The 8,215-nt window shown below is 44.0% G+C and overlaps 1 long non-coding RNA gene across 1 annotated transcript; it reads left to right on the plus strand.

Annotated features, from left to right (window-relative positions):
* The first annotated feature begins 9 nt into the window (after nucleotides 1-9).
* On the plus strand, nucleotides 10-4,070 carry LOC109370659. Its single transcript, XR_004162198.1, has 2 exons — nucleotides 10-1,223; nucleotides 2,100-4,070. It is a non-coding gene; the product is annotated as an uncharacterized LOC109370659 (long non-coding RNA).
* The last annotated feature ends 4,145 nt before the right edge of the window (nucleotides 4,071-8,215 follow it).

Below are 8,215 nucleotides of genomic sequence, written 5' to 3' on the forward strand. Positions count from 1 at the left end.
GCTCGGCGGTGCTGGTGTGAGGGCCCGGCTGCTGCCGGCGTGCTGCCTGCTGGTGGGCGAAAGGGAAGTTTCAGTCTGAGGGTGTTACACCTGTTACGCTGTGTGAGCAGCGGCGGCTCCCTGGTGCGGTTACTGCTGGGCTGACTGACATCGTCCCTCCCTGTGCATCTCTACAGTGTCTGACCCGAGTTCATATTGTAACACAGAAGGCCACCTTGCCATCGGACTCACTTCTTCCCTCACAACAAGGTCGCTCTTGGAGGCTAGACTAGTGTTTTGTAGCTTTCAACACCGTCAGTGAGGGGATCGTCTGAGTGGAGCTGGGCTATGCCCACTGATGCCCCCTGGTCTCCCAGTTCACCATTTTCCAGCCCAGTGGGTGCATGCCTTGTGCTGCTTGTCATTGGCAGCTCACAAAGAGCACTTGTCATTGCTACTGGCAGTGTCATATTGCCTTTGGTCTCCATTAATTGACTTTTATCATTACTCAAAATGAAGGGGACTATTAATTATTACAGCAGGCAGCCATTCCTCCACAGCAACCTCAGCAAAGTCAGTGCGAGGAGCTGGCACCCAGCACAGCCCTCAGCACGCTGAGGTTGGGTCTGCAGGCCTGCCTGGGCTGTAGGGAGCAGCCCTGTTCCTGCTGAGCACCCCTCAGCTCTGCCTGTCTTCTGCAGGGAGCAGGAGGGCAGGATTTCCATCATCACGTCTGTGTGCCACTTTACTACAGCTTTGAATGGCGCTTTACAAAATAGGTAATGATGTCTCATTGCTCTGGAGAGTTCCCAAACTAAATTAAGGAGAGAAGAATGGGAAGAGACGACCATCCAATGAGGTGCAGGTGCTGGGGAGTGGGATAAGGAGGGGGAGGGCAATGTGATTATGTCCTTTCAAAGTGAATGCCTCAGGGCAGCCACTTTTGGGGACAGTGTAAAAGGGAGATGGAGAAAGGCGTGACTCATAGAGACAGCATCTGCGCAGGGTTTAGGTCTGCTATTGAAAGCGGAACGCTTCTTTCAAAACCTGTGCAAGGAGACGGATGCTCAGCTGCTCCCTGTGATTTAGCACTACTAACCTCTTCCTCTCCCTTCCCAAAGGGGTCCTGTGGAAGAAAAAGCTGAGAAGTGCTGGAGGAGGGATTCCTGATGGGTGATTTCAGCTGAGCGAGGAGGGCCTCTGGGAAAGGAAAGGTGGCGGAGCAGCTGGGATGGCCGCAGGAGGTATGCAGAGAACTGGGATTTTGTGCTGTTCTGTTAGGCTTGAGGAACCAGAGGAGGTATTTTACGAGCATGCGCATTGGATTTAGTGCTGGGACTGGGGAATGATTTTTGCAGCAGAGTCATGTGTGATGTGTGATGCAAGTTCTAGCTGGAACAAGGTTACCCACAGTGAGGAGATGGGTAACAAAACTCTTCTTTGTTTTTGAGAAGGAGCTAAAAGAAAAAATTTCCAAGGAGACTTTGGCTAGGTTCGCAAGGGATACAAACCCTTTTTCACTGATGTTCCCCGTATTATGTTCATTTGTACCTGTAGAAAGTCTTGGTGATGACATGTTGAATGTTGGTGATGACATGTTGAATCCCTTGGCTTGTGCCAAGGGATCAGAATGCCAAGAGGCCAGCCCAAGGTGGCTGGGGAAAGCAGCAATTCTCATCTTATCACCCAACCGTGCTCTGCATGCTATTTCTTGGCCTTAGGCCTGGGACCTGGGCCAGCACCAATTAAATTGGTGAGGGCACAGACAAGGTTAATGACAAAGTTAATCTCCCATTGCCGATTGGTGAGGGAACCTCAGAACTGGTTGGTGGTTTTTATTTGTTTGCAGTTAACAAGAGAGCATAGTCGAAGGGCTCCCTAATTCCAGGCTGGATCTTGTTGCAGAGGAAAGATTACCCAAAAGTACTGATCTCTTCACTGATGTGTACAGCACAGGGATGGCAATTTGCTTATACTGAAAAGGGTGTTACAGAAACACTGTGGAAAATTCTAAGTTGGTCTTGGTGCAAATAGTTTATATTTAATAAATCAACCATGGCCAAAGGAGTGGCCACGTGTGTTGTCACCTGCACTCACAGATTTCTTTGTCTGAATTCAAGACAGGCAACCGGCACAATCAACCTTGATGAAATTCTTCCTCTTGTGTCTGTGAGCCCCCAGTATTCATTGAACAGAAGGATGAGAAGAGGTAACGATGAAGGATTGCTATGGCTGCGTGTGCACTTTGGCATTGTGCTCTCGGGTGTCCTGATGTTCTGCCACCCATGGCAGGCTATATGCGCTCTAATTGGACTTGCTAATGCAGATGTTGGGAGGAGACACAGGAACCAGGAGGGATCTTTTTGCGTGAGCTAAAAGGGAAGAAATCCTCCCTCCTGGTGCTGCGTGAACACGTCTGCTTTTTGCAGCCTGTCCTGAAAATGCAAATTTGTAAGTGCTCCTTGCTGGCCTAGTGGATACAGAGACATAAAAAGAATGTAAATCACCAAGTAGTACTTTGACAGCTGACACCCATGTCTTTCCCGAGGGCCCTAATGGTCACTCTTCGGCAGCTCTTTGCTGATTCATGAAGACTGCTAAGAGAAAGCGTGTGTGACTTATCTTTTATAGAGTGTAATAAAAAGAGGGAAGTGCCCCACGTGGCTGAAAGTGCAGCTCTGTGGTCTGTCTCAGAGATGCTCCATTAGCTGGCTGCTGGCAGTGATGATGCAAAAATGGGAGATCCCTGGTTGAGCCATTAGCATGAGCAGACTGAAAAACTGTACTGTCACAGTGAGCCTGTGCTTTTCCTTTGCTTGTATGAAAACTTGGTAGAAGGGAAGGATGATTCTGTTCCCTTGGATGTTGGCATAGGCTGCACAAAAGCAACATTCTGCTTTTGGTTAGATTCCCCCATATTCTGTTAGATGCAGGCTCACTTAAGCCAAAGCCTTTGGACCACTATTCTCTGGCTATATTTTTGGCCAGGTTCTCTGATGCTCGTGACTGACCAGACTGTTAATTCTGGCCTCTCACCTCTTTGTTTCAAAACAGTGACTGCTGACATCTCTGTCAGCACTGCCTCCAGCATTAGGAAAGGGTCTTTCCTTTGCCACAGACAACAATAATCTAGAGAAAGGTCCTTCCTTGCAGAAAGATGGATTAAGTTCTTATTTTGAAATGCAGTGTAAATGGTCCTGATGTACTGAAATGTAACAGCTAATATAAGCAGACGAGTCAATTTACAGCTTTCATACTACATTTTAAGAAATAAAAGAAGCGGACAAGACAGCACAATAAATCTGCCCGCTGTCCCAGTCTGGTTGATGTTAATTGAATGTAGTTTTAGCAGATAACTGGATGATGCGGCTTCCTAAAAATAGGAAATGCACTTACTTTGTCAGGAACATGAATTTGTCCAAGGAAGCAGAGGACAGTCTTGAACAATATGTTCTTTAGGATGAAAGTCTTTTGACCAATGAAGCAGCGTATATGTTTGGTTACTATCCTGTGTGCACAACATGCAGCTCACATTAGAACAACCCTGACAATACCAGAAACACAATTACATCATTCAGCACTCAAGAGAGACCAACCGAAAAAACAAATATCATTTAGGGACAAATTATTCTAGGAAAACAGGAACTCACCGCCAGGTGTATACGATTAAGGCTTCTTTGGTTTTAAAGAGGCAAGTTTTAGTAGAAAACAAAACGTTAACTAGGAGTTTAGTAAATATGTCTGGAGACATTGGAATTTTGGCAGAGCATAACTCCGAGAATAGTGTGAATGTTTCTTTTCTGTTGATGTGTCTTCACATAAAACTGGGCAAAACAAGTAGGTTGCAAGTAAAAGCAACAGAAAACACACATGGAGATATTGAAATAGGATAGCATTTCATTTCAAATTCAGGCGTAAATGTATGCATATACACACCTATATACATATATATGTGTATGCAACTGTGTATATAAACCATATATAGATGGCATGTGTGGAAGTGCATGTTTACTTGTATACATATTTCTGAGTATATATGTAAATAAATATTTACACACAGGCATAAGTGAATAAAGGACATTTAAATCATACACTAGCAAAACTTTCTGATGGCAATATCTTTTGCTGGGTACTCAGGTCATCTGAGAACTTCATTATTGGAGGATATTAAAGGCAACTGAATGAATTGGTAAGGTGTGACACAAGCATAGCTAATCCCACTTTGGGGCAGAAGGATGGATGAGGTGTCTTTGTGATGTCTCTGTCCACCAGCACTATTTTCTGTGACTCTGGGATATAGCTCAAGAGTAGGTTAGGTATCCCACACACACACATCTGATAAAGTAAAATAGTCTGCGATTTGTGAATGCAGAGACATTTATTACTTAGATGGAGGACAGCTCCATAGCTCACCTACAAGAACAGAAATCACAGGCTTGTTGGTAGTCCCTGGCACAGCAGCCAAGCTGTAGAGGCAGCACTGGTCAGTCTATCTCTCACCCGTTAATGCTTTGCATTCTGACTTAGATGCCCTTTATAGCCTTTGGCTCAGCTTTGTGTCTCTAAAGCTGTTAGTAAAGAGAATTATCTAAATATGAATTACGGATGTGCAGCTCTGGGACAGCACACTCTGACTCAGAATTTTCTTCATGCTGCTCTGTCACGTTTGTCCACCTGCATCTAGATTGCATATTGAGTCATATTGACAGTGTAGTTGGCTATAAAGCAAGAGACCTTCAGTAAAGGACATTTTAAAAAAATCTCCTGTATTTTTTCTTCAGCTTTTCAGAGTGTGTGTGTGTGAACTTGTGTCAGGTTGGCTATGTTTTAAACTATCACAGATTTTCTGTATCATTGACAGGACAAAATGCCTGCATTGGTGGAAGTATGGACTAAGAACTGAAAGCTCTGGGAAGCAGGTTTTGCCACTTCTCCCCATGCTTTTGTTTCTCTAAAATGGGGATGAGATAAGCTGCTTCTCACTGGGAGTGGAGAAAGCAGAATCAGCAATTTAACAGCATGTAGGAAATGCGATGGGATGCAGCAGTGTGGACCTGTAGAGTGTTCAGACCAGAGAAACCTTATTCATAAGATCGTTCCCTTTGTTATGCTTTATCAGTTGCTATTAAGTGCTGAAATGAGCCAAGCAATCCTATGAAAAGTAAAGGGGAAGTGAGTTGTAATTACTCTGTACTCAGCCCATTTTCAGCTTCCCAGGAAAACACAGATCCCATATAACCACTGTTATAGCCCTTCCCTAGCCTCCTTTCTCAGCACACCCAGGCTAGTGTACCATGTAAGTGCTTGGCAAGAGTTTGGCTGAACCTCTGTGCTGTTTCACTGTCATGTCTTGAGCTGCTGCTGTTCTTTCTGTCTGTCACAAACATGCCTTTTTCCTGCATTGCTGTAAGTACTCAGGAATGAAGTTGGGGACTGTCTACCTTCAAGAGGAAATAGAAGATCAATTAGGAATCTTAAGGAGCAAACTAAACAAGCAAAACAAAAAATATTAAAAGCAGGAGATGGGCTATTGATTATTGATTAACATTATGCTAAATGTGATCACTAAAGCATATAGCAGCTCTTCAATAGCACTTCAAAATGCCCTGTTACTTACTTACTTACCCCATGTTGCCGAGCAGAAAGTGTGCAGGGCAGTAGCTGAAGGTTTCTGAAGGCTGTGTTAGAGTAGGACAATAGCCTGTCTGGTGTTCTTTTTAAGTAATGAAAAGCTACCGTGACAAAACAAGAAACATACAGTGCTGAAAGAAACCCACTGCAGTAAGTCATAGGTGTACATTTTATGTGAGATGCATAGGGCATTGATGGAGAGCACTTATGAAGCACGTTTTCAGTTCAGAAGTACTAGAGATTTAAACAGGTGTGTATGCAAAGTAAGAAAATAGGTTCCTATTTCTCTTGCATGCCTTCACAGGAATGGTTTGATGTTCTGATTGTTCCTGATGCTCCTGAGGTAATAACAGAAGCAGGGGATTCTTCTACTGTACAGCTTCCATTTGATCTTCAGAGGGTTTTTTTGGTTGTGCTTTCTATGAAAGCTGCATTCCAAACAGCACTTTCCACTCACGAACGCAGAATTGTATTATTACTGTGAATGTAACATGTTATTTTACATTTTAAACAAGGAGCTGGTGTTCTACCTGGGTAAGTGCCCTCAGCGTTAGATGACACACAATTAAAACTGAATGTCAAAATCTAATTTTCTAAGGCAAATGTTTAAAATGGCATGCGTGCCTATTTTTAGATCAAAACCCCTTATCAATCCGTACACTGGCTTTCCTAGCAAATACGAACGTGCAGACCATGGCAGTATGAATCATCAGCTTGCCTCTGATCAGAATTCAGGGTGTGCTCTGGATTGTGTATTATACTAATTGAGTTTGGCTTTGCACCTGAAAGCACACACTTTTGACTGCATGGGAATATCATATGAGGAAAGACTGCTTTATATTTCAGTGAAATTTACTGTTAAGTTTTGAGGAAATCATTAAGAGTATTTTTGTTTTTCCTCAAGGCTGCTGCAGATGTACATTTTGGTTCATGGGAGATGAATTTTGTTCCTAAGACTAAAATCATGATTTCATTATTCTGTAATATTTATGTCATGGTAGTACTTAAAGCCTCTTCTTGCTGTTCCTGTAAAGTTCTTCCCAAATTCACTAACTCATAATAATCTCAAAAGTCACTATTTGCACATGCTTAGCAGATGGTTCCTAGGAGATGGCTGTTAAAACTACACTGCATTTAGCATCCTCCATGTGGGGCTTTGCAATAGCTTTTTTTGGAAGCCAGGGGCTGCTCTGGTCCCTGGCAATTCTGCTAAGTCCATGGAGATTGTTTAGATTGTTTACCTATATACATTTTGTGCATCCTTCACTGATATCATGGGAGGTGAATTAGTCTGACCGGAATGGCAAGGAACAGAGATGAATGGAAATGCAGAAATTGTAGGAAGCTGCTGGAGAATAATGGTGCAGAGGGAGAATGGGACCAGGTAGAATATAACACCAGGAGTGAATGCCAGGCTTGGGGTACACATTGCTTACAGGACTGGGAAATGAACAGAGATACCTTTGTAACTACCACTGTGCATCCTCTTCTTTGTGTTCCCTCTTCTCTACTACCAGAGGAGAACAGCAGCAGTCCCTGCAAAGGTAGTGTTTCATTGGAATTCCTTGAAAAGTTCCCCTCTTAACTGTGTATTAGGAATTCAGATCTGCTGTGGCCCCTCTGAAACATGGGGATTCACAGGGGGGATGGGAGACCATGTGCTTTACCAACATCCCCCTTCCAGAATTTACGTACAGATACATGTTTAAAAACATTCAGGTTGCAGAGTGAAGCACTGAAGCGTTCAGAGACACCTAATTCAAGAAGTCAATATGACCTTAATTTGGCCTCAGTGTGTGCACACATTGTACTTGCATGGTTACACATTTGCTTTTTTTTAAGTCTTGACCCCTTATTAGATGTCCAGGATCAATGAAAACTAGGGAAAGTGAGTTGCATATGGAATGAGCCTGTTCCCCAGAGGCCAGGCCCTCCGTCTTGCCATGGATGCTGGAAGGAAGCTGTGATTGAGCAAAGCAGAAGCCATCAGGGAAAGAAGAGGAAGCATTTGTGAGCTATGCAGTTGTGTTAGATTATTAGATTAAAAATTAGATTCTGTCCTTGCCTTTTCCTGCTGTGCCTGACTGCCTGGGGACTCTGACATGTGGGAGCTGGGAAGCACGATTCCATCTGGATGAAAGCACAGGAGGAAAGTGTTTGTCTGGGGTAGAGAATCATAGAACCATTAAGGTTGGGAAGACCACTAAGTCTGACTGTGAGCTCATCAGAGTTGCAGAAGGAGGCTGAACACAACCTCAGCTCCTGACTTTTGTTGGCAGTCTTCTTGTCAGGGCTGGGAGAGCCTCTGCGTAAAAGAGAAAATGAAGGTAACGCTCATTGCTCTGTCATTGATGTGTAGCCTGGGCAGGGGTGAAAGCGGCTGCAGCCTGAGAGGGGTGTGGAGCGAGAGGTGAGGAGTAGCCACAGTTTGGCAAAATCAAGCCTTTAGAAGTGAGGAAAAAAAGGTAATTTTACAGTCTCCGGAGATGCAGCAGAGGATAATTCAGGAAAAACAAACAAACAAACAAACAAAAAACCAAACCAAACCAAAAAACCCCAAACTCGATCAGTTCTCGTAAAGAAAGCGGGGCTCCCACTCCCCGAG

The sequence above is a fragment of the Meleagris gallopavo genome, chromosome 1, assembly GCF_000146605.3.
Source record: "Meleagris gallopavo isolate NT-WF06-2002-E0010 breed Aviagen turkey brand Nicholas breeding stock chromosome 1, Turkey_5.1, whole genome shotgun sequence".
NCBI classification, from domain to species: Eukaryota; Metazoa; Chordata; class Aves; order Galliformes; family Phasianidae; genus Meleagris; species Meleagris gallopavo.